Below are 24,986 nucleotides of genomic sequence, written 5' to 3'. Positions count from 1 at the left end.
AATTCTCAGAGCAGGAGAGCAGACCATGTTCCTGTGGCAATTTCCACAGCCACAGATTCTGCCCAAAAAGCCAGCAAAGGCAGACTGAAATGCAATCACTGCTTACAAAAAACGGCACGACACTCCATGGAAATGTCGGGCGTGCGATGTGCCCCTCTGTGTCATGATGGACAGAAACTGTTTACTGGAGTGGCACAAATAATTTTTATCTTGTGTGACATATGATCCTTTGTAAATAATTGTACAAATATAGATAAGTAATTGCCAGGATTTCAATTTATTTGGCAAAGTTATGTATTTTTTTGGAATCTTGATTCGATTGATTTTTACCCAGAAAGCACATGGGCAAAAAACCATGAGTGAAACGGTGACTGGGACTAACTAGTATATATTCCATTGAGGGAATGTAACTTTAACATATTAATTTCTCATATGTTAACATAAAGGATCGTTTTGAAGTATTAGTTGCTACTTACAGGCATCGCTTCGAAGAACTCGACCTGGAATGCGGCGTTCATAACAGACACGTGCGTTCATCTGCTCTACCGCTAGCAAACAACCGTACTGATTAAATAACATAAAAGTCAAGCAGTTCCCTAAAAGTCCAACAGATGGCAGTAATGCGCCCCACAATTTACAGGACACACTTCCTGCTAAAGAGCCCCCTGGTGGTTGAGGAAAAATCCACATATAAACCGGAAAATACAATAAATGAAAAAAAAAATCTGAACGCTCTCTGGTATTGTTCAGGGGGCCGGACCAAATGTGGGGCCCGCCCACGGGCCGTAGTTTGGGGACCCCTGTTCTAAACCATAAAAAAACATTTGTTATACATGTTTGTGGGTTTCACAGTGAAAAATAAAAACTTTTTCTACTCAAATTTGATCTTTTTGTGTGAGTTTAGGCCCAAAAAGCAATGTCAGTATATCCAAATGACAAAAATAAGTGTAAACTGACAAAGTTCAGGTTGTCCTGAAAAAAATTATACCACATAAGGCAATATTAATGGTTTCTATTAAGAAATATAAAGGTAAAATCAGAATTAGTCAAAAACGGCCATTTAGAACTCAGACCTCATTAATAATTGCTCTTTCAGCCCCAAAATAATCATGTTTGTGAACATTTTCCCTCCTGTTTCTGGGAAAACCCTTGTTCACCTGGTACATTTTCATGCGAAGCAACGCATCTCCAGGCCGTTGCCTTGCACAAACTGGAAATATTGGGCTACCGCGAGTTCAGCAGCACCGGGAGACTCCGAGTTCTGAAAGAATGATTGACGCACCTTCGCAGCTGGGACGGGATGATGTTCTGATATGGGAACAAGACGAGGCAGAAGAAAACATGCAGACGGGATCAGGGAGGAGGCTGCATCAGAGGGAGTAGGATATTGATTATTGTGTCGGCCCCGTCATCTGAACAGAGCAGAAGACATGAGCTGCCTAAGCAACGGAGTTGTCAAGGTTTCTCCTTCAGCTGGACGTCTTTTATCTGTTCAGAGCTGTCAGAGCAGAGGAAAAATTTTTAGAGATATATTTTTTAAAAACTTAGTGTGTTTGCCTTCTGATCACATCGTTATACATTTACTCCTCTGTCTAATAAGAGTGTAGAAACTATATTCCGATTATTTTACTCCTCATTTGCTCTGAGATATAATCACAGGCCCCACATGGGCCTACTTAGAAAATTACAAATTATTTTTTGTTGTTGTTGGTTCTTCATAGAGTTTTTGAGCTGTCAGTATTATGTCAAAAGTTTATAGTGTTCATCTTTTTTTTTTTTTTTTTGAACCAGAAAGATCTTGTGATGGTTTACAGGAGAGGCAAAATCCTAATATTGATTTTTGACGCATTTAAAAATGTCTTGTCTCTCAAATGTTGAGATATATTTTCTTTTTAATTGAATTTGTTTCAAACGCATCAGTTTGTTGAATAAAGGACGTCTGATTAGAGAGTCCAAAAACAGGCATGATGGGAGGAACATGAGGAGAAGAGAAACGTGCACGTACGTGTTTTTGTATGTTGCAGAAGAGTTTAAAAATTTTATCCATTTTTAATTCTGTAACAAACAAATCCGTTCTGCATTCCTTTTTTTTTTTGTAATTTTGTGTTGATTTAAGACGTGCTATAAATATAAATTTGCCTTGACTTTTATAGAAAATGGCAAAAACAAAATAAAAAAAGTCACTTGAAATTGATCGGCGATGATTTAGTTTACTCAGCCTGGAGACCGACCGTAAAACCCAAACAGCAGAGAACCAAAAACAAATCCTTACCTCCAGAACAGAGCGTTGCATTATATGGGAGCTGAGAGGAGCGACGGCGTGTTAAATTCAGCTTCAGGAAGTGAGTTGTGGGGTGATTGTATGATTCACACAGTATCCATTGCTAGCCTTGGCTGGAAGAATGGTGTGAATTCAGACAACAGGTGTCTGGGCATATTTGAGAGCGACTTGAGGAGCAATATGAGCTCCAGCACCCAGAAATGACTGTGAAAGTCATAATGTAGCGTATGCAGACCAAAGCGAGGAGATATAAAAGTTTATTTTTTTGTTATGGTTGACCCATCACTGGAAAATGCTTTAAATGATCAAGAATGGCATGAAAACCAAAGATTTAACGCATAACCCAGAACACGCGTAAACAAGAGACAGAGGAAGAAAACTTTAGATATAAAAAAAAACAAAAGGAGGAAACCAACAACCAGTAACTTCTTAAGGAAATCTACTATTGATAACAGACCCCAGTGTAATTGTGGTCAGTGGCATCTGTAGACACGGTATACAGTTTCTGCTAAACATCCTTTCAATGTGACACCAAGTAACCTAATCTCTGGCAAAGTCACCGTCGGCTAATTTTACCTGCAGTAGTTAATCTGAGTTTTGGGAATGGACTCCAGTTAGACGGTTTAGTTTTACGTTTGCGACAAGGCCAGACAACAGAAGTTATCTTGATCAAAGTCTGAATCGTTTTTAGATTGAAACCAACTTGAGCCAAGCTGCTACCACTAAGTATCACTGGTCATTTTCAGCTTCTTCCCAGTAATTACTAGAGGACGTGAATATGAATATGTTTTACGTTTATTCAAAAGATTTCTGTTTGCTAAGTTTGGAAGACATTGTAGAAGAAGTCATGTTTGCGGTTTGCAACAAGCCACGAAGGGGACACACGGCGAGCACCGTGCCGCTGGTGAAACATGATGTTGGCCCATTATTCTGTGGAGAGCCTTTCCTTTGGCAGGGACAGTGATGCTGGTAAGAGTGGATGAGAAGATAAATGCATGCAAATCTTGGTTAAAATCTGCTGGAGTCTGCAGAAGGATTGGGATAAGTGCAGAGGTTCACCTTCCTTAAACTCAGCTAGAGCTAAAATGGGATGATTTAGATCGACGCATATTCATGTAGGTTGAACGGTCCAGTTGATGTAGTTTGCCATTTTTCAAAGAGAAACCAGCAGAAATGTTGGTCTGTGGAAGCATGCCGCCCAGAGATCTTCAAACTATTCACTCAGGCGGCTGAATCAAAATAACTCACCTTTCTGATTTCGACTCGGAAACAGCTTGAAAACGATGCATCACTCTCCCTACACTCTAAACTTTGATTGGTTTATCTCAGAAATGCTGACGAAATAAAATGAAGCTTGTTGTTGTAGTGCGGCCAAAGGGGGAAAAAGTCCATGGGGCATTAACACTGGAAGGCACTGTGACTGCTCTGATTACTGGCAGAGGTAAACACCTGGACTGGTTCTCCTCAGGGTCCGCTGCCTTATATGTTGATCTGTTTTCCTCCTGCCTGGTTTAAATGACCGGGTGGCTAACAAGCTTGATGACTAAGGGAGTTTGCGCAGCCGTTGGAAGTGTGCTGGATGAGAGACGCATCTAAAACACGAAGGACGGCGGGTCCAGGAAGGTTGGATACTGCCTTTTCTGTTGCATAAAAGTACCAGGATCACTTTAAAAGGCAGACCCATGTTCATTTCTTGCTTTTTGTTCAACTATATGTATATTGGTATCATAATTTTGCTAAATTCTGGAAATTATAAAAACATCAATGCTAAAATGAAGACATTAATTTTCTAAATAACACCGTGCCACCCTTTTAGCTCCTCATTTGTAAAACCAAAGAGTCACGTATATTGCATGTGAATAATAAATATTTTAGTGCTCACCCACACCGCAATGGATTCAGAAGCTCATCCAGTTCTTTCTTTTAGAAGAAAAATTGTGTTTTAATAAAAAGTTAATAAATACTGTATTAAAGTTGGGATTTACCTGGATGCTGCCTGGAGTCTCTGAACGTTTCTTAATGTAAATTTCAAAGTTCTGTAGCATCCACAAGCTTTTGGGGGGATTTTGTACCAAGATAAAAATGATGTATAGATGGTTGGGAAGGAGAGCCTGCGTGGACGAATGCTAATCGGATGGAGTTGGAGGCTGGGCTCCACCTAAAGCTGACCTTCAGGAAACAAATGCAGCACAATGCTGTTTTCTAACGATGCTCTGGATAACAGCCTGGAGGATTTCTAGCTGCACTGACACACAGAGGATATTAAACTGTGGACTTTAGACTCATCTTTACACAAATATGACTAACTGGACTACCAACACCCATCTGGCACTGAACACTGACTGGTAGATGGAGATTAATGCTTGCCATGTGAGATCTGAAGGAAAATGTAGACATTGAATGTTTAGACACACTTTCAAACTTTCAGCTCATTATTTTCTGATTAACAACCAACACAAGCAGATTCTGCTGAGCAGCCAAGAGTCCAAGGCCCGGTGTCCACCGATACCTTTTGAGTCTGATCTCTTCAGGAGGGTCATTGCTCTTGATGAAACTAACCAGTAATCTGTTCTGGTGTGCTGTTCTTCAGTTTGTTGTGTCATGTGTGTATTAAAGGCATCAACAAATTAGACACACTGCAGCCCTTCTGGTGTGTCTTGCTGGGGGGGGGGCAAAGTCCGATCCTCGAGAACTGCTAGTGTTTCAGATCCATCCATGATCCAGTACTGCTGAATCAAATGAATGCCTCGTCAGCAGACCTCTGGATCTGAAGGACGTGCCGGTGTGGGAGTTCAGCCATTTGATTCAGGAATGCTGGAGAACGGATGCATTCAATTTTGAAGGCTAGTTGCTCCAAACGACTGGACTTATCCACTCCTGGTTTTGACATTTAGACAGTTCTCTGCTGCTTGGATGTCAAGAGGTGATACAGGTGCTTATCTCCTCCCAATCGCATTGTGATCTCCTGCATCTACTTAATCAGTTTTTCTTTCCTTGAATATTTGTCATGTCCTACAGAAGTCGCCACAGCAAGAATGTTCTGTACCATTTCAGCAGATTGGGACAAGTCGATAAAGGTATTTCCGGATTGCTGAGCAATTGCTAAGCAATTCAATAACACCTCTCTGCACTGAAGCAGTATTTCCAAACGAGACATTCAATATTACAGTCTACACATTAAATAAAACACATTTCTCAGTCACAGCAAACAGCTCGGCGTTCTCAGTAATTACGGCTGTTTGGGTCATGGACAAGATACCATCTGCTAAAAGCTTGTAATTACGGCGAAGAAGAAAACAGGAAACCGGCGATGCACTGCCCGGTCAAGGATGTGGCAGAAGTTAGGTGAAAGCATTCTCTCTTTCACTGAGGTGTGAATTATATTCTTGTAAACAAAGAAATATTTGTGTTTACAGTGTTTTAATTAACTTAAGCAAAACTATTATGGAGAATGGAGGGAATTCCTGTGCTTCTTGAATTCTCTTTTTTTGTAATTTATTGAATATGTCAAACCTACCACTATATAACTTCTACTAATGTATATGTTGTTCAGATGCAGGGAATGCATCTTCACCCTCTTGTATTTCTGATTTTAGTGGGACTTGTCTACGAAACACAAGGATTAGCTAAACCATCCCATTGATCTGGGATCAGAGTTCAGATTTGCAAGGTACACTGAATACATCATAACCTGATATATTTAATACTACATATTCTCTGTAATGAAATATTTTTTTTTTTTGCAGCATATACCCAGATAATGTAATGACACCTTCAATGTCAGTAGCACCGAAAAGTTAAACCTCCCCCCCTCCATAATAAAAAGAAGTTTAAAACTGTAGTGCAGATCAATCAGCAGATATTTAAGCATTCATGTGTTGCACAGCAAAGCAAAGTGAGGCCTGGCACTACAAAGATACCATAATTAAATCAAGTTAATGCACTGGCATCTCATGTGCATTGATCCACTCCCTGCTAATGACCCATGGCGGCAAGACTCGTTAGACTTATGAAGCGCACACCTACAGGCTCGGTGCAATCTGATTAGATAATCGAGGTCTGTTCAGCCTGCCCACAGAGTCAACAAGCGCATCCAGCGGTGACCGAAAGGAGGGTTAAACAAAGTCACAGGAAGGATGCTGCTGCATGCAGTAACACTGTTCTCATTCTCTCAATGCATGTTTGGTTAATATCATTTTAAAAAGTCTTAGAGTAAAATCATTTTTATGCTGCCTTTTGTCACTACTTATAAAAGTGTGTTTTAAATGTACATTTATGTTACTTTTTATGCCATTAATCAAGCAGAAATTGTTGCTGGTTTAACTTTTGCATATAACCGAAAGTGGCAAGTAAAACTGTAATTTTGGTAAAGCTTAATGGCATAGAAGTTTGGGGGGGAAGGGGAAGCTTTTTTATCACAATCATTTATGCAAAAGTATGAAAAATGTTTTATTAAACACCTGAGAAACAGACTCGCCCACCACATTAGGAGATTAGAATTTGATCAGGTTAATAAATTATTCTAGTTTTTTAAATACGTAATCAGTTGATGTAACTCAAACTGAGTAGTCACAGAAAAGTTGAAAAACATATAAATGTTCACAGTGGGCGTTTTAAAGACATGCTCTATTTCACTTCTCTGATTTATTTAAATTACTTGATTTACTGCTTCAAACCAATATTCCCTCTATCAAGAGTGCTATTGGTGCAACGTTACGCCCAGGTGACATTTCTTAAAACCAACATGTTATAGTCTAATGAAACCAGGCTGGAACTGTGGAACTTAGTTTAAAAAAACAACTTTGACACGGAAACATCAGCATATCCAGAAAATGTTAAACCAACAGTGAATTATATGAATGTTTTTAGATGGAATATGTTTTTTTTGTCAATGTGGATGAAAATATGAAAAGCTTTGACCAAAAATCTTTGCTGCAATGCTTATTTATTCAAGCTGCATTATTTGTGGACATAATCATTTAGTATGAAAACAATAAGTAGAAGTAGCATACACACACACACACACACACACACACACACACACACACACAAAAACAATCTGTTTCGTTTATGAAATTCATGTATATGTTGCAAAATACCTAATAACATCATTAATACCAAACAGACTTCATAATTAACAACCACCATTGATTCTTGCATATCTTTGGCGTGGAGTGCTTATACAGCATCTTCCATTCTGTAATCCACAAAACGTGATTAAAATACCTTCTGAATCTGATTAAATTTAACCCTGTGTGATGAGTAATGAGTCAGTCTGGATTTTGTTTCTCAAAGATGGTTAATCCTGTATTAATCATGTCCTCTGTGTTTTTGTCCTGTACAAAAACATGGTTCAGTGACTCACAGATCTCCAGCAGGTGAACAACGATCAATACTCTGAACTTTTGTTGTGACTCGGTGAAGGGGAATTTAAGGGAGCCCGTGTTCAGCAGCATGTTTACAAAACCTAACGCTTCACCATCCGGTGAACCCATGTTATATTCGGTGTGTTCACTCCTGGCTGGAGAGAATACAGAGCAGGTAGAAGGATAAACAAAGAAGAAGGCAAAGCAAATAACCAGTTGTTCCATTTTGGCAAAATGGGCATACGTGTCGGACCACACATACACTCCTTCAGCTTTTTGTCTCTTTTCTAGCTCACCGACACACAGACGCGAGGAAAGGGGTGGAAGTTGTGATTTTGCCTCTAGTTTTGCCAACAAGGCCTCCTGACGCAGAATGAGAGGCGACAGACGAGGCAGGTGAGGAGAGGAGGGAGGAGATGAGGAGACAAGGAAACAGACAGGGGCAATAATCAGGAGAGGCATGTGATCAAGTGGAGGAGGATGCAGGGAGGAGGTGTTTGGATGAAACGGAGAGGGAACGGTTGGAAGCTCCAGATTAAAGAAAAAACATCAGCGGACACTAATGGAAGTACTCAGCAGTGACAGTTCAAAGAAATTAAGAATGGTCCGTCCTCTTGAATTATCTTTTGTCTTTTGGGTTCAGACATTGATGTGTCTTTAGTAGCTTTGTAAGTCGCCCTGTCCACCAGTACAACACATCCACTGAAGCATGGATGCCACTAGACCGTGATGTTAGCAGCAGGTCCCGTAAGTCATAATTCCCTCTGTAAAATCATAATTTGTCAAACTCAGAGCCTCATGTTTGCCAAGCTGCTAACAAATTAGCCTTGAAAATAAAACTTTTGCTCACTGACAAATACTTCTGTCGCACAATTATGCATGTGGGGAAACCAGGCGGCTCAGTGGTAGAGGAAGTTCACCATGTACAGAGGCTGCAGGCCTCAATGCAGCGTACCTGACCGTAGGCCACTTGCTGCATGTCTTGACTTTCTTCCTGTTGAACTAAAAAAATATTCTGTATCTGACTTTTGTTTCAAATTATGTCAAAGGGAAATAATGTTGAGGCATCACAGTGTATTTGACTCTAGCACATCACAGCTTTGATGAAGATTCACTCAACTCAGCATGCCAGATGCTTGAAACTGATGTTCTGACTAACTTTATGAGGAATATTGCAAATTGTCATCTGATCACATTAGGGACCCTCATAAAGCATTCAAATCATATTACCCAGATGGTCACTGGCTCCATAGATATTAAATAATAGATAAAACAAGATATGACATCATGGTAAAGTAACGATCCTTGATTCTAATACACATTTACTATTCAGGAAGGAGCAAATTAAAAGAAAACAAATGCCTCTGAGGTGTGACAGGACTGGCCAGGCTCTTTTTCATCACACCTTCACACATGGGATAAAAAACACTGAGCAGCATCTTTTTTTTTTTTTACCAGTGCCACAAAAGAGATATTCAGTGTTATCCATTTCTTGTGTCAATAGTCATAATGTGCCTGATCAGTGAATATCTTTCTCCTCATTTTCCTGTCCTTTCAGTCTTCCCTTTGGTTCTTTTCTTCTTGGTTCATCTTTTTTGTCTTTTGCTTCAACTCCTTGGTTACCTTGTCAGTTCTTCACATCTTCCCTCTTTTCCTCTCGTGTTATGCCGACATGTCAAACAAACATCTCTGAATCTTCTTCGTTTCCGTCTTTGACAAATCTCATTCCCTCTCTCAGATGGAAGCTGGCAGTCACGTCAGGGGCTGTGATGATGATGATTTTCTCACTTTTTCTCATTTCATCATAATGCCATCCTCCGCTCAACCGAGACGGGATAAAATCACCAGCTATGCCTCAACAGGCAGGTGTCTCCTTGCATATCAAGCAGTTCCCAACCCGGCAAACAGGACTTTGCCGGGTTATAAGCAGAGCAGGGGGGAGGCGGGGGAAGGATTTTACTCAAGAGGCGACGGATTTACCGGAGAGCTCCGCAAACTCTGTGAACAAAATTTCAAACGTGTGCGGTATCACTTGATGCTGGAGTGGTTCCTGACCACTTATGATGAAATTTCTCTGTTTGTAATTTTAAAAAAGGCATCCTGATCAATTTTCATTCCATAAAAGCTAATCACCGGCTGGAGTTTGGATACACCAGGCCTGTGATTACAAGTCCAGGGGCGATGCTTGTGTCAGCCTGTTATGAGCTCATGTTTTAATTTTTACAAGGCTAAAATGATGCATGGTGCCCAATTAGAAAACGACCTGAAATAGTGAGAGTGCTCACTATTAAGCACTTAAGCTTTTAAGTTTATTTACGTCATTTGGAAATGATTCTTTGACACGGTATGTCTGAATTTCCCTGTCCATATGTAGAAAAGTTCCCAAATAGTGAATCTATTGAACTTATTTAGCTTAGACAAATAACGAGACAGGCAAATTTCATTTAACAACAATTATTTTTTGAATTGTAAGAAATGCTAGCAAGTGTGGAGAAGTTATCTGTTCTCCATGCTGAGTTCTTGGTGTAATGAGGTTGAAAGAATCTGAGTTGAATTCATGAATTTCATTTATTAATACCAAAACACAGCTGGTCCATTTCACATGCTACCTTTAAGAGCTAGCTAACAAAATGGCAAACAAGAAGAGTTTGTGATCTCCTTTGTTAGCCTCCATCTAAGCGACGCCCTAACGAGGGCGTTCCCTAGTGTGTCATTTCCTCTAACCCGAGCTCTCATTTGCATGTCCTAGCATGTCATTTCCTTTAGCTTCAGCTTAGCAACTAGCTAAAAGGGATTGAAGGAAAACACAGAATCATTTATTCTCAACACAAGCAAACTACCAAGAAAAAGTAGCTCTTAGTTCACACCGAGGCATTGTTGTTCGCTGTAGCTCTGTGTAAGAGGCGGATAGAAATAAAAACAGAGCTGAACCTGAATCTACAAGTACAGGCTGTGGTCACTGAAGAAAGTGTGTGTGTCCACAATTGGCATAAGATTGTGCTGTTCAAACTTTTCTCTCTTTTCTTTTCACAGGTCTGGCCAAAACCCATGAGTCAGAGAAGAGAGGATCTAATCAGAGGAATTACATCAGTAACTTCATAAAGCTGAGATCAAAGTTTCTTTGATCAGAAACCTCCGTTTGACCTAAAGAACAGCAGATCGTCAGAGAAGCCCCAAAGTGGCAGCATTGCCACAGACAGGTGGGAACGCTCAGGTGAGTCAGGAAGAAGTGTTCGCTTGATGTTCACAAGTTACTTGGCTTGAATTGAGATTGACCTCTTTGAAGTTGTGTTGCTGTGACCGACTTGAATGATATGAATGGTTCTGCCTTCGGAAATGAAAATATTAAGCGCAAGTATGTCTGGATCCCAGATCAGTGGAAGATAACAGACGGATGGATTGTAAAGGTTGAAAAACACTTTGAGTGTTATGGAAAATAATGTAGATTTTAGCAAGGAAAACAGATGAATCAGGCCCGGACCGAAAGGAAACTGGAAGAACAGTGGCAGTCCAACAACAGGTGGTAGGAGTTTAAGTTTCTTCAGGAGAGCTGATACAGATTATTTTAAAAAGTCTTGAACAGGGCATCCCAAAAAAAAGTATAATGTTGAAATTTTTTTTTAACATTTCTGCATTAAAAAAAAAGTGAAACGGCGTTCAATACCAACCCAATGAGGATTATTCTCAGTCTTTATTAATTTTTAATTTTTTTTTTTTTTTTGCTTTAAATTTTTGCTCTGACTCTTTCTGCTGATTTGTCTTCGTGGCTCGACTCGATCCGCTTCAAGATGAAGGAGCAATGTGTCCCGGCAACCTAAATGGATGCTCTCGTCTCTCCGCGCATCCCTCCATCCGTCTCCTCCTTCTCATTTAGCCATCCTTCTCTCCGTCTCCTTCACTCGCGCTCTCTGCTTCCCATCGCCCCCCATTAATTTTATGCTTTCATTTTCTCTCAGCGGCACACATCTAACAAGCCAGGGATTATCAGACCGTCTTGGCAAATTTTGCCACCTCCCCTCCCCTTCTTATCTCCTGGATGCCTCCCCCCTCCTGTCTTTTTCTATTTTTCTCTCTCCGACTCTCTAGATCATTTGGCCCCAGCAGACAGCCTCTTAAACTCCAGGTGTGCCACACTGAATGATGACCGCAGGAGAACCAGGATGTGGCTTACACACAAGCCTGCGAACACTCACACACACACACACGCTGAGCAGTCAATGGCCCCATCATTGCACCAACGGTTCTGTGCCAAGACTTCCTTTCTCTTTCTCTATAAAGACCATCTTTTATGCATGAAGCCGGAGTTATAATATCAAATTTAGACAAAAGCCTCTCTCTGAAGGATCATAACAGTTGTTTTGAAAAAAATAAAAAAAATCCATTCAGTGCATAAAAACCAAACTAAATTTAACTTGAGTGTGTGCTCTACAAACAAGTCTCTCATGGTCTATGAGGGTTTTTAGTCTGTGTGTGTGACAAATGTGCATTCAGTGCCATTTCCCCCCTCGTCCTCTGGGTTCTCTGCCAAGTGATTACTCTCCCAACCTCATGTCTTTTATTCTAATTCCAATGGATAAATTTATCCAGCTGATTAAAAAGACAACATCATCAATACTGTGCTATCACAGTTTTCCCTCTCGGTTCAGTGAGGCGTAAAAACGGCTATTATGTTTAGAGGGGAAAATGCAGAAAAGTCACGGCATCCATAAAGGCTTTTATGAGAGGAATTATTTATTCAGGGATGAAAGCAATAGAAAGTTCCACCCAGTGAGGAGGATTTCAAAATAAATCACTTTTCTTTTTTTTTCTCTTCTTAGTGTGTCAGTGCAAGACTTTAGACGTAAATGTATATTCACACATATTTGGTCCAAACAGACCAGAGTTTGAGTCTCCTGTTGTTCTGGACCGTTTGGGTCGCCGTTGTTGTGCACAATGATGAAAATGAGCCCCTTAGTGTTACTAATGCTAATGCTAACACTGCAGGCTAATCATGCTGAAACATACCTGAGCTGACATTTTCTGCTTCATGATGCTGCTGCCAGCGTGTTGCGGATCAGAACACGCATCATCAGCTTTCAGTGGCTTTTGCTGAAGCTTTTCAAAAGTTAGAAATGTAACATTGCAAAACTGTCATCGGAGGAGCTACTCTTGACGTTCAGTTGTAATTCAGAAATGCAGCTAGGAGGACTTCCAAAGCTATGCTCTCTCCCACCGCCGTCATTACTGTGGAGAGACGGTGATCGTCAGCCGTCCTTTGTTTACAAGTCACAGTGCACTTCCAGAAAAGCACAATGTGAAAGAAAACCGTACCAAACAAAAGAGCCAGCTGTAGTTGTCATGCCAGCCCCCTGTACGACGCTGTGATGCCAGTGTGTCATTGAACTTGCACGCACTGAGCCTTAGACCCTTTGCCTCCACCAAGACGAGAAAGACAGGATGCTCCATGTTGACATGGTTAGGTAGACCAACAATGTCATAGCAAAGGATGTTGGTTCATGCTTCATACAATCTGCAGGTTGCAAACAGCGCTGGTTTTAAGGGTTTGAAACCTTATTGCTGTTATGATTTGAATCTGCACAAAAATTGCCATATTTCCACTCTAAACACTTGATTAATGCTCCATTTAGAGGTGGATTTTTCTTTTTGAACAATCATTGGCAGTACTTCATGATGTAACATTTCTCCTTGCAGAAAGACGAAGTTTGCACGTTCTCCTCGTGGTTCTCTCCGGATGCTCCGACTTCCTCCCACCATCCAGACGCATGAATGTTAGGTTACTCTAAATATCACTCAGGTGTGTGTGTGTGTGTGTCTGTGTGTGTATATGTGTGTTTCTCTGTCTTTTATTGGCTTGGCTTGCGATGCATTGTTGAGCTTCTTCTTGCCCATTGACTGATAGAGGTAATTTACGACCCTCCAAGCAGAAAACTTTTCTGGTCAACTGAAGGACAACTTTGCCAACATTTAGCAGAAAGTAATTTTTAAAATCTGTGCTCATACATGAGTAGTTGACTTGTGCATTTCGGCTTAGAGCACAGATGACACAGATTCAGAGTGACGGTTAGGCTGTTGTGTTCGCCCATGACTTACGGATGTGGTCTCTGTAGAATCCGTATTTTTAATAAACTTTGAACACCCTCATTTTGTGGGTACATCATCACAGGGAACAACCTGTGCAGCAATTTGAAGCTATAAGAAGCAGGCCGATTTCTTCGGGAACATACGCAATCTCTGGAAAAAGGAAACTACTCTAATCAATTCCTCACCGATGCATTCCCTTTGGCTGTGAAATGTCCGTTTTACGTGTTTCGTGTGATTGGTGACACCATGCTGCAGGCTGCATGTCAGACAGAGTGATTCCCTCCATCCTGTGTCACCTTATTGTGATGCCTCTTCCTTTTTTGCTGTCTTGTTCACTTGTTTTATTCCTCAGCTTTGCAGGAAGGAAAGCCTGCAGGCCACCCAAACACACACACACACACACACACACACACACACCCCGAAATCAAGCATGCACTCTTTTTCACAGAGCAGGTAAAAAGCACACACGCTTACACAAGACAAGGTCAATATGTAATATTGCAATGAAGCATGAGATCTGCTTGCAAAATGTAGACTGCAAAGCTGACAGCCAAGGATTAACAGCAGCAGAGTGGGTCGAAATTTACAAATTTCAGGATTTATCTGTCTGATCTCAGTGTTTTAGACCAAATTAAACGAAGCCTGCTTTTCTATTGCACTCCTTTGATTCGCCTTTGAGCATTTTTGAAGTGAAAGCCGGCAGAGGAGCACGGAGTACGACCTTCGTCTGAAAATTCAGTCTGAAACGTTTATGTCTGCTTTTGAAAAACATCTAAACACAGTTTATAGTCTCTTTGGTGAGGTTCAATGAGTTTCCTGTTACATCTTTCTCGTGGGGTCGTGTGCATCGGAGTCCGTGTCTCCCCAGCTGAAAATACTGCAGTCTTCGTCATGCCTGACTGCCTCACAGCAGTGTGATGTAAGGGTCTCCTTTTATTTATTTATTTATTTTTTTTTTATTTTTTTTGAGGCTGCTGTAAAGGGAAGGAGGGTCGACTTTACTTTGATTTGGGTCGAGGGGGGGTAAAGAAAATTAATCAAATAGGACAGATGTTGATTATGTCACAGAGTATGCATGTGTAATAGCTTACTGGTGTAGCGCTCGGGGCAACGGGACACAAATACGGTTTGGGCCCAGAGTAAATGGGGTCAGGGAGAGTCATGGATGTGTCTTTAACAGACACTCGCATCCTGTGGCCAACCGGTTTACATGGTCTGACATACAAAATGAACGCAATCACATATTTCGACCGCTATGCGCCTTCTCTCTGTTCCCTTTAATGTTAGAGAATAAAGGAACAAAGAGCATCTGGAACAAAGTGGTTAGATTATCTAACCAGCACACAGAGAGCTCCTCGGGGGTAAATGGCAATAAGACCCATTTTTGATGATTTTAATGAGGGTTGATGGATTTGGAGAGGTGACTCACCGTACGCAGCAGAATAAAACAGCATCGCCTTGTTAATACCCACGACTTAATTAATTGTCAGTTTCTTAATCAGTGCTGTCCACAGAAAAACACAGATATTGTCTTTGCTGCAAGAGTGCAGTGCAGCCGCTTCATCTTGTACGTCCATACAAGATGAAGCATGGCAAAGTTTTAGGTTTTAGAGTATCCGATGTTATGAGGTTTTAATGCCAATTTTTGGCAAAATTTATAATCCCAATTTTCTCTGATTTTGTAAATCACCAGCTTTGTTTTAAAGAATCTGATATCAGTGTAGAATAATTTGCCAGGGATTTGACTTGGCGTTTGAAATATTAGCTTTCAAAGTTTTCATGCTTGTCTAATTGTAAGGCGATGCCAACGCCAAAAAGGATAAAAAAATGTTCCTTTTGTGTGTTACATGGGACAAATATTTCTTCAAATAAAGACAATCTCATCACAGTAGAACTATCCAGTCCAGGTTTGAACTCCTTAATCATTTTATATTTTGAAAAGGCAATAATTAAAATGCTGTTCAGACATATCTAAAGTTTCTGACAGCAAGCTACAAAGACTTCATTTCATCACCTTCATAAAACCGTCTCTAAAGAGGGAGATGGAAACGTATTATTTTTCTGGAGGAAATTAAAGCTGTTACTTAAACAGTTTTAGAACAAAATAATTTGACTGGATACCAATTTGCAAAGCTTTGGGACAGTAAGACAGATTATTAGATGAATAAGTCAGCATCATTGTTAGAGAGAACAATAAACCTCATAGAAGTAGCCTGTTTTCCATGGAGGTTGCTTTTTATCTTTCTTCTTTCCATCTTTTCCTCTCGTCTTACCCTTTTCATGGATCCCTCCTTTATCTCCATTTTTCATCATTCACTGCCACCGTCTCAATTTCTTCATTGTTTTCCCCTCTTTTGTCTGCTGAGCAGCTTTACTTCGCCGGGGATGCGCGTATTCAGCTTCAGCGGGACACATTCACTACCATCTCCTACTCTCCTCTGTCCTGCAGCATCGTAGGCAACAGAAATAAAGAAAGCCACAATTTGTATTCCAGTCCATGTCTGCGATGCAAGTGGAAAAAGGAGAAAGGGTAGGTGGACAGAAAAGAGACGAGGGGATGTTAAAGTAACAGCTGGAATACTGGTTAAACTCTGGACAAAAGGGCAAGTGCTACAGGGCTCTGAACACGATGTCAAGAAACTTTCTTATTCAGAAATTTGACCTTCAGCAGCATGACAGCATCTTGATGCTATTAAGAGGATTTGTGCAGCAACTTGAAGTAAGGAATTAATCTTACATCGACTAACATCCATCGAATTTCTCAGTCATTACCCGAGTGGTTCCACATTGACACAAGTCTCATCTGCACTGCGATCCAGGTTGTTCGTGTTTTACAGAATTGCCTAAATGTGGACTTGCAGTCTGTTTCCACACACAGCGTTTGCAGAATGAGAGAGTGTACGGGCTCTACCCGTGGCACCGGGAGTGCTCATCATTTCATATTGTGCATGAGTGAGCAGTTCTCGTCACAACAGATATGCACACAGATGCCAATTTGTGCCATTTGTGCCTGTACCTCTGCCAGGGAAGCCTGGTCAGCAGCTTGCTCTCTTGTCACTCGTGGCAGCCCCTGCAGTGCTGTGTGTGGGAAACAATTGAGCGGAGCTCCATTGACCTTGCAGCAGAGAGCTTGAACAGTTAAAAACTCACAAAGCAAAACAGAGTTTTCATGGAACAACAAAGGCAAGCCCCTGTTTGAGCTCACTTAGATGAATCATAAATCATCAGTGTAGCCGGCTGCGTTCTGCATAACAAAAGCAAGTTTTCTTTCAAAAAGTTAACGTTGAAGAACCGGAGTGAGGCTCAACTGGACCAACGTTGAGCGTCTACTGAAAGCAGTACACTCTTTCTGGGCATGTGCCGAATTGTGATGAACCAGGACAGATGATAGGACTTCAGCCTTATGTAGTTTAAACAGAATCATTGTCGCGTCTGAACAGAACAGGTTCAGAAAGGATCGATGGGTGAATCTAGGAGTGTTGGCCTTAGACATGAAGCTGCTGGTGTGAGTTTGACAGAAAACCAAAAGCCTAGATTTTTTGACCCACAAGATATTCTGTGGTCTTGTGTAGAGTCTTCAGACATTTCTCATTGTAAATGGTGAAGCATATTGACAATTAAGTGCGGATTAAATAATACCTACATTTGAGGCATTTCATCGCTGATTACCACTAACTGCATTGACTAAAGTTAAGTGATCAATTATGTCTGTGCACTTCAGTCCAACTCATTCATTTTGGCAATGCCAAGAATTGACAAGGATAAAAAGAGTTTGTTTTCATGACAAACCAGGAAATCCAATGTTGTGTTGGTCTCAGAGATCATCTGCCCTTACTACATCCAACTCCAACTGCTTGCCCTTACCCACGCTGACCGTAATCTGCACTGTCACTACCTCAAATGGAGTTGCATGATTACCTCAAAAAGGAAAATAAGCTCACCACTGGAATCCGTGCCTCTCAGGGACTAAATGTGGCCTGGAATATGACAAGTCTTAGCAGGATTGATGGATATTGTTCTCAATGAATGCGTCTTTGCAAGGCCGCAGGAAAGGCCTTGTCATTCGTGTCATGGATAACACTGCTGGCTGAGCTGAATGATGGCACACTTAAAGTGCAATTTGTTGCTAGATCGTTATTCAACATACTTCAGAGGTATGTGCACTCTCACTAAAGTGAAAGTAGTAAGAACCAACCAAAATTTAAGGAATTCCCAAAGCGACTTAAGCCAGCTACAGGCTTTGTGTTTTTTGTTGTAGGCACACCAAAGCCTAGATTTGTCGTCTGACTCAAAGACATAAAAATAGAAAGTTCAAAAGATATATATCAGTTCAAAACATGGTGTTCTTGTCACATTATGTACACACTGTAAAGAATGGCATGTTTCAGAAGGCAATAATGGAACACCTTCGGAGTAACAAGCAGGAAAGAGTGAGATTGGTGTCAAGACCGAACAAGTCAAGACGAGATAACTTGTTCCTTCTTTTATTGTCTGTCTTATTCATAAAAGGTTCTGTGATGTATTCAAGTCTCCTTGACATGTTGACAAGTTACTAAATGATGGAACATATAAAAGGATATATATTATGTATGGTTAATGGACTGTGGCATATCACTAGCTTCAGCATGTTTACTGTTCTGAAGTCTTCAGAAAAGTCTATGAATTATCCTCCAACAAAGTCAAAAGAAATGTCAAGAGTTCTTTTTGATCTTATCAATTAATGGTTGTTCTTTAAAAGTGATAAGACATTTCACAAAAACATAATTTCTTATGGAAAAAAAGAAATATAACAGACTAATTACAAGAGAGTATTAGTACAGAAAGTGAAGGCCATACTGGGCTGCAGAAGGTTTCTTTAATTATACATCGAGTTCAACGTATCTAAAAGCACCCTAAGCCCCCACACACTATTCAATGGTGAAAGTATCCCTTGCACCAAATATTACAGTAGCATCCCACACAAAATGCCACTGTGGCTGTAAATGGTCTCCGGACCCCTTCCCCTTGGCACGACTATGAAGGTCCACCGTCCCTTGTCCAGGATAGAAACTATACACCTCACCCGACGTCTAAGGTTAAAAAAACTATCAAAACTTTTGGAGTCTCCATTTGCAGACTGACCCTGGTGACTTCATTTTCACAATCAACATGTGCTGTCCTTCATGGACACTGAAGAGGTTTGTGTTAGGTCCAGATGTCCAATGTCCAGAGAGAAATCCAGGCAAATATCATCCTCTCATGGTCCTTGGAAGCTCCTAACTACCTCAGCAATAAACTCTGCCTCCTCCCCAGTAGACAAGGTGATTTCTGTGTTGAAATCTTCAAGATGTTTTTTCCATCTTAAGTTGTATAATTTAAAAAAGTAATATGGGAGTTTTATGTTCATTGTTGGCTAACATTTATTGACCAAGTAGATGTATAACCTTAGGTCTCAGTGCTTGAGAAGGACAGTACATCTATATATACCGAAATATTGCTCCCCAAAGATGGCTACTTTAAGTGGCTTTGACAAAATAGGTCACATCATCATCCAATTAATTTTCTTTTTCTAAAAAAAAAAAAAAAAAAAGGAAAAGAAAAAAAAGCCCAGGCTAAAATAACAAGAGACCTCTCTATCCGTTTTCTGGCTCTCTGTCCCATCTGACCGCGGGTTTGTTAATGATCTCATTTAAGGGGTCACGGGTTTTCTAATTGGAAATGGGCGGACTCCTGTTGCTCTGGACTGACCTCGGTGACAGTCTAAAGTTAGCAGCGACTTTTCGTCCTCGTTGGATATACTCAAACTCCTGTCACACTCTGTGCCCACAAACATGGCCAATCATTTAAATTACTCAAATAGCCTTTGAACCTCCCCCGAGAAGGAAGCGCCTTCCATTCAGAACATTATGGCGAGATGTACTCACACGTGCACCATTGCATGTTGGGCTTATGAGAAATTAGCACCACACACGCACGCACACACAAAGAACAGAGAGGAGATAAAACGAGCTGCAGTGGTAAAACCAAGCGTATGACCTTATGTCCTAAGGTGTGTGGCGTCCATTGCAAGTCACCAAAACACTTGAGCCCTTCTGCTTATTGCAGGACCTTCACATGACTTGACAAAGTCCAGCTGTCTGGCAGAATACTATAAACTGGCACACACACACAAAAACCCCCTGCATCGAACAGATTCTGTTTACTCCACACTTATGATGCCTTATTAAAGGCTGTTGGCGTATGATGACTCTCTAATGTCTACAGATGCATACAGACAAAATTAAGCCCCAAACAGGCAGCACGGACCACGTTTTACATTGATCAACGTGTGTATCAGCCAGCTCATCAAGCTCTCAGCCACATCGCACAACATCTGTCCTTGACCTTGGCAGCATCTGAACAGTGAAAACTCTGGGGAGTGAGTATGGCTATCACAGCCTTCTGTCAGGGACCATTACAATAACAGGAGCATTCATTAATGTGCGCGCGTGCTGTGTAATTGTAATAGGTAGAAGAGTGCATGTCATCTGCATAGCTTATGCCTTTACTTGTCAGCTTGCAGAGCTTTGCGCAGATTGAAGGAAAGCTTGTTGCATAGCTAACTAATGTGGTTTCCTTTTTTTTTTATTATCAGCTCAAGAGAACCATGGAACTCTCTCCTCCGATTTTTATCAAAATCTACTTTAATTAATGTCATTAAAACAAAGGGCATTACAGGGGGTTAATTGTGCTTTTCCCAAAAATCAGCGCAAATGCAAATTCTGCGAGAGAGATTTCTGCTCTACAGCGAGGAGTGATGGAGTTTTAATTATTCGGGCACCCCGTTGACAAGGTGGCTGTATTTGCAAAAGGAGATGAAATGAGAGGAATATTGTAAAAAAAACAACAAAAAAACTCAACGTGTGTGAAACCAGAAGGAAGAATAGGCCGAAAAAAGAAAAAGAGACAATACTTTAAATGCCGGATTGTAGTAAATAAAGGTCAACCAGAGGAAAGAACAAGCTGAATCACTTCCCCTTCTGACTGTTTGCAACTCAGTGACCCCTTTCTGACATCTCTCACTTTCAATCATGAGCCCACGCAAACAGCTACTCCTCCATCATCCTCCGTTCAGTCCCTCTACCAGCACACGGTCTCAACCACGCTCCACAGGCCTGTGCAGTGGAGGGAACATCGGGAACCAGAGGGCAATTGGCAAAGTATCTATGACCTTTGTGCCGTACATACGTTTGATGTTTTTTATTTTTATTTTTTTTTATTTTAGTAGCAACAGGAAAGATTTTCAGAGTTCATGGGAGGATGGATGATGGAGGTAAATTTTAGCTTCAATCCCTAAGCCAGGAAATTACAAAGTACGTGGATGAATTTCAAGTAACATAGAAACTTCATGTGCAAATGCACTAGTTTTAATATTTCTTAAAAGTCAAAATTTGAAAAGGGTGCTATCCATTACTTTTCACCCCCCGATGTCAATACTTTGTAGATTCTCTTTTTGGGGTACGTCTGTAGCAGCTTTAAAGATATACAGGCTGACGATTCAGTCAGGTGTTCTTGGAAAGATATCTCAGGCTCTGTCAGCTTCTCATTGAGTCTGACCAACTCCACTGACCTAAAGCGTCCCCCCGGCATGATACTGCCATCACCATGTATCATGTAAAAGTTGGACCGTATTTTCTGGATTATAAGTGGCACTTTTATTGACAGGTGCTTAGATGTTAATTGATACTGACGGACGTGAGCCAAGGATTAAACATGAATTTCAGGACAAAATGTGTAATAAAATTTTAGCTGCAGTTTTATGTCAGTTCATAATTATGTCATTGTGTCAGCCTTGTGTAAAATGACCTTCATAACAACAACCACATCGTGAAAGCATTTTATTCAAGACATTTCCACTTTGCTGTCACTCATAATATCAAACCGGTAGAAAAATACCAGCAACATAAAAATGTGATGTTTCTGTATCTATATCATAATGTGATGAGTCTCTTTTTAAAGATCTCTTCTTACATTTATCCTATAAAAAGAGCACTTAAGCTGCACTAACAACAAACACTTTCATTGTTTACAGGAAGCTGATCAGAGTTCAACAGTTTGAGGCATTTAGTGTAAAGTAAATCCAGGTCTTACTGTCCTCACATTCTCTAAAAACTCTCAAGTGGAAAATCTTCACATACACCAGTCCACACACTTTCACTTTGACCTTTCAGTAGCTCCCATTAGCACAGCTCACACTTGGCACTGGCAGGAGTTTTATGTGATCTGTTTACAAGTAAGGCAGCTCTTTGGATGCGATTATGAGACATTAATAACACATTTTACCCCTTTACGACTAAGACTTGTCCTTTCCTAGTTTAAAAGCCATCTCCTGTCTTAAAACCTCTTACAAGGCCAATGCCTCAATGTCTCCCTGATTCATGAGGGAACAAATAAATGCTGAGGTTAAACCTAGACAGGTAATCAGAGATGCTCTACAAGTGATTCAATCTCTGAGTTTGTCCTTTGCATGATGCCTGGACTTAAAACCAGAGTTAAAGTTGGTTAAGACATCTAGAGATCTGCTTGGATTTCTGTGCCATATGACACTAAATAATGTCCAAGAACCACCTTTGTGCATATTTGGCATATTATCACATCATTAGGTCTACAGCTATGCCACCACAACATCAAGTCGTCATCAATACTTCCACACTATAAGCGACTGCTGCAGAATTTAGAGCCAAACAAATGTGATTGCAGTCACTTCATTACATAATCACACTTACCAGATGCTTTGTCTGCACTGAGCAAGCTTCAAATAACTCAATAATTCAGATACATGACCACCTGGAGGCGCTCATCGACTGCATAGAGCACTAAAAGTGTAGCCTGACATAAACAGGTGTGGAAATAGAAACAAACAAGATGGTAATACACCAATAAACACTTGTTCACTCTGTCCTAATGCATTACCTGAGTGATGATGTGAATTTTTTAAGTCGGTGTTAAATCACTTGGTTCAGTGTGAAAATTAATTAAAACTAAGAGCTTGTTGTGACGACTTTAGGAGTTACAACGGGCTTCAAGTATTTGTCATAACCAACCATCAGTTTTTTTACATCACTATGAAGGGATTGTCCCTCTTTTCATGTCACAATTAGTTAATTCAGGCACATCGTGTCATGAGTGAACAGCTTGTTTGGTGACATACCATGCCATTTCCAGTCCAAACGTTGACTAGACCATGCAAATATCCTAAATTTGGCTTTAAAAAACCCATCCAGCTCAGATCTGGCGGAGTTATCACTCTGAACAGCCAAGTAACCGAATCACAAAGCCCAATCGGTGTGAAGCTGGAGACAGAATTTTAACACAAGTCGTGATCCATTTTAAACTTCAACGCTGCTGCTGACACTCTGCACATTGATGCAGTGCTTAGAGATTTATGAAGGGTTGAAGGAGTCCCAAAGAGAGGCCAGTTCATAAAGGCATTTTAAAACAGATTTAGCATGAAGATGTCACATCCACCAGACTAGCATTTGCCTTTGCAACTGATGAAAGTTTATCACAATTATTTGGACTTTTAAATCACTTTTCTCAGCCATTTAAACACAACTGATCACTATGGAGGATCATCTACCACCAACTTGTCTTTCATCTGTACCATAAACCCCCACAAGTAAGGTACATTTCAGTCTCTAATCAAAGTTAATGCAAACGACACTGCTTGTAGATATTGCTTAAAAGCACTCTACGGTGAGAGAGTGTTAGTGTGTGTGTTAATCCATCAGTCAGGGCGAGGGACTCAAATTAGTGGGTCAGATGGAAGTTGGTTTAGCCACTGGGACATTTACAGATTTCTCCAGGTTAATGCCAGGTCTAAACAAAACCCTTTAAACACACAGGCATGCACAACTACTCAGTCTGCCTGCTTGACTTTGATATTCTCAGTCACACCCTGCAGCGAAATTGCGAGGTCTCCTCCCACAGGAACATAATTTCACACCTGGGTATTTCACACTTCGCCGAGCTTCATCCTCGTGAAATCAGCGAATTCCCAAGAAATCGGGTGGAAATATTTAACCATGCATCAAACTCGACTTGTATCGTTAATGGAAAAGTGGTGATGTAGTTTGTGGAGATGTGCGATGTGATGAGAGAAGAAACTGCAGGTGCTAAAAAGGAGAAGGGGATAGAGCATAAAGTGTATTCTCAGTGTCCATTTGTTTCAAATTAATGTGAGAAGAGAGCATTAGTTGAAGGTGATTAAGGTATCTGGAAGATAAAAACCTGCGAAAATTAACTCCGACTTGATTGCTGCTGATATTTGATCACATGCTTCCTTGTAAAATGATGAGTATTCATCGAATCTTCCCATATTCTGTCACATTACAAAGGCAAACATCATGGGATTTTGCAGAACAGCATGGTTTGTCTTTAGCCCCCTGAGTCAATACTTCAACCAATTTTTGCTTCATTCAGCTGCTATGTCTTCTGCCTCTACTGGGTTTGTACATCTAGAGACTGAAATGTTCGTCCCGTTCTACACAGAGTACCACAGCCTTACTCAGATTTAACGGATGGGTCAGTGTTCAAGACCTCACCTGGATTAGAGTCTGAATTTTTTTCTGGGCCAGTTTATGAATTTGCTTTTACCTGATCTATGCCATTGTACCTGTGGCTGTATAAAAAAAGTCAATGCTTTAATGCAGCGTTTGAGAGATCTGCATTTAGCTCCAGGCATCCTGACATCAGCTTCATCCCCATTGCATATTTCATCATTTTTCAGAGGTTCTCTGTGTTCCCTACGTGGTTTGTGCTAAAACCAAACGCCAAACTGGACTTATAATGGTTTTCTTTCAACAATGACGTTCTTCTTGCCACTCTTACAGAACTAAACCAAAAAGTGTCCATTGAATAAATTCTGTCCCTTGAACTGTGGATCATCCAGAGTTACTATTCGCCTCTAGGTTGCCTCTCTGCTTAGTAGGTGGACAGCCATAACTGGAGAGATCTGGATGTGGATCATTTTTGATTGATGGAAAGATGTTCAACGCTGCTTTAAATGTCTGCCACTTGAGCACCCGGCCTTCAAAGATGTCTGGAACTCCACTAATGTTCTCTAACACAGAGGTTCTGCATTCACACTGACATTAAATTACACACAAGTCAACTGTACTTACCAACTAGGTGACTAGTTGCAAAGGGAGCTAAATATGATCAAATATTTCTTCTACTCATCCTTCACCTCCTTAAATTTATTCATCACCTGCACTTTAGTTGTAACCTAATGTTACTTC

At 40.7% G+C, this 24,986-nt stretch overlaps 2 protein-coding genes across 2 annotated transcripts in view; one reads left to right on the top strand and one right to left on the bottom strand.

Moving 5' to 3' along the window:
- Positions 1-24,986, top strand: part of csf2rb (colony stimulating factor 2 receptor subunit beta) — a 60,986-nt gene that overhangs the window by 13,185 nt on the left and 22,815 nt on the right. The window contains exon 2 of the mRNA XM_015053257.1: positions 10,681-10,861. The gene's annotated coding sequence lies outside the window, so the exon portion shown is untranslated. The remainder of the gene's footprint in view (positions 1-10,680; positions 10,862-24,986) is intronic.
- The window catches only part of LOC106960264 (parvalbumin-7-like), a 50,694-nt gene that overhangs the window by 24,760 nt on the left and 948 nt on the right, over positions 1-24,986 (bottom strand). The gene's annotated exons all lie outside the window — the stretch shown is intronic.

This window comes from Poecilia latipinna, unplaced genomic scaffold, assembly GCF_001443285.1.
Source record: "Poecilia latipinna isolate Pla-1442-1.1 unplaced genomic scaffold, P_latipinna-1.0 Scaffold1172, whole genome shotgun sequence".
Taxonomy (NCBI): domain Eukaryota; kingdom Metazoa; phylum Chordata; class Actinopteri; order Cyprinodontiformes; family Poeciliidae; genus Poecilia; species Poecilia latipinna.
The sequence above is the reverse complement of the archived record's forward strand: the minus strand, read 5'-3'. Positions and strand labels throughout refer to the sequence as shown.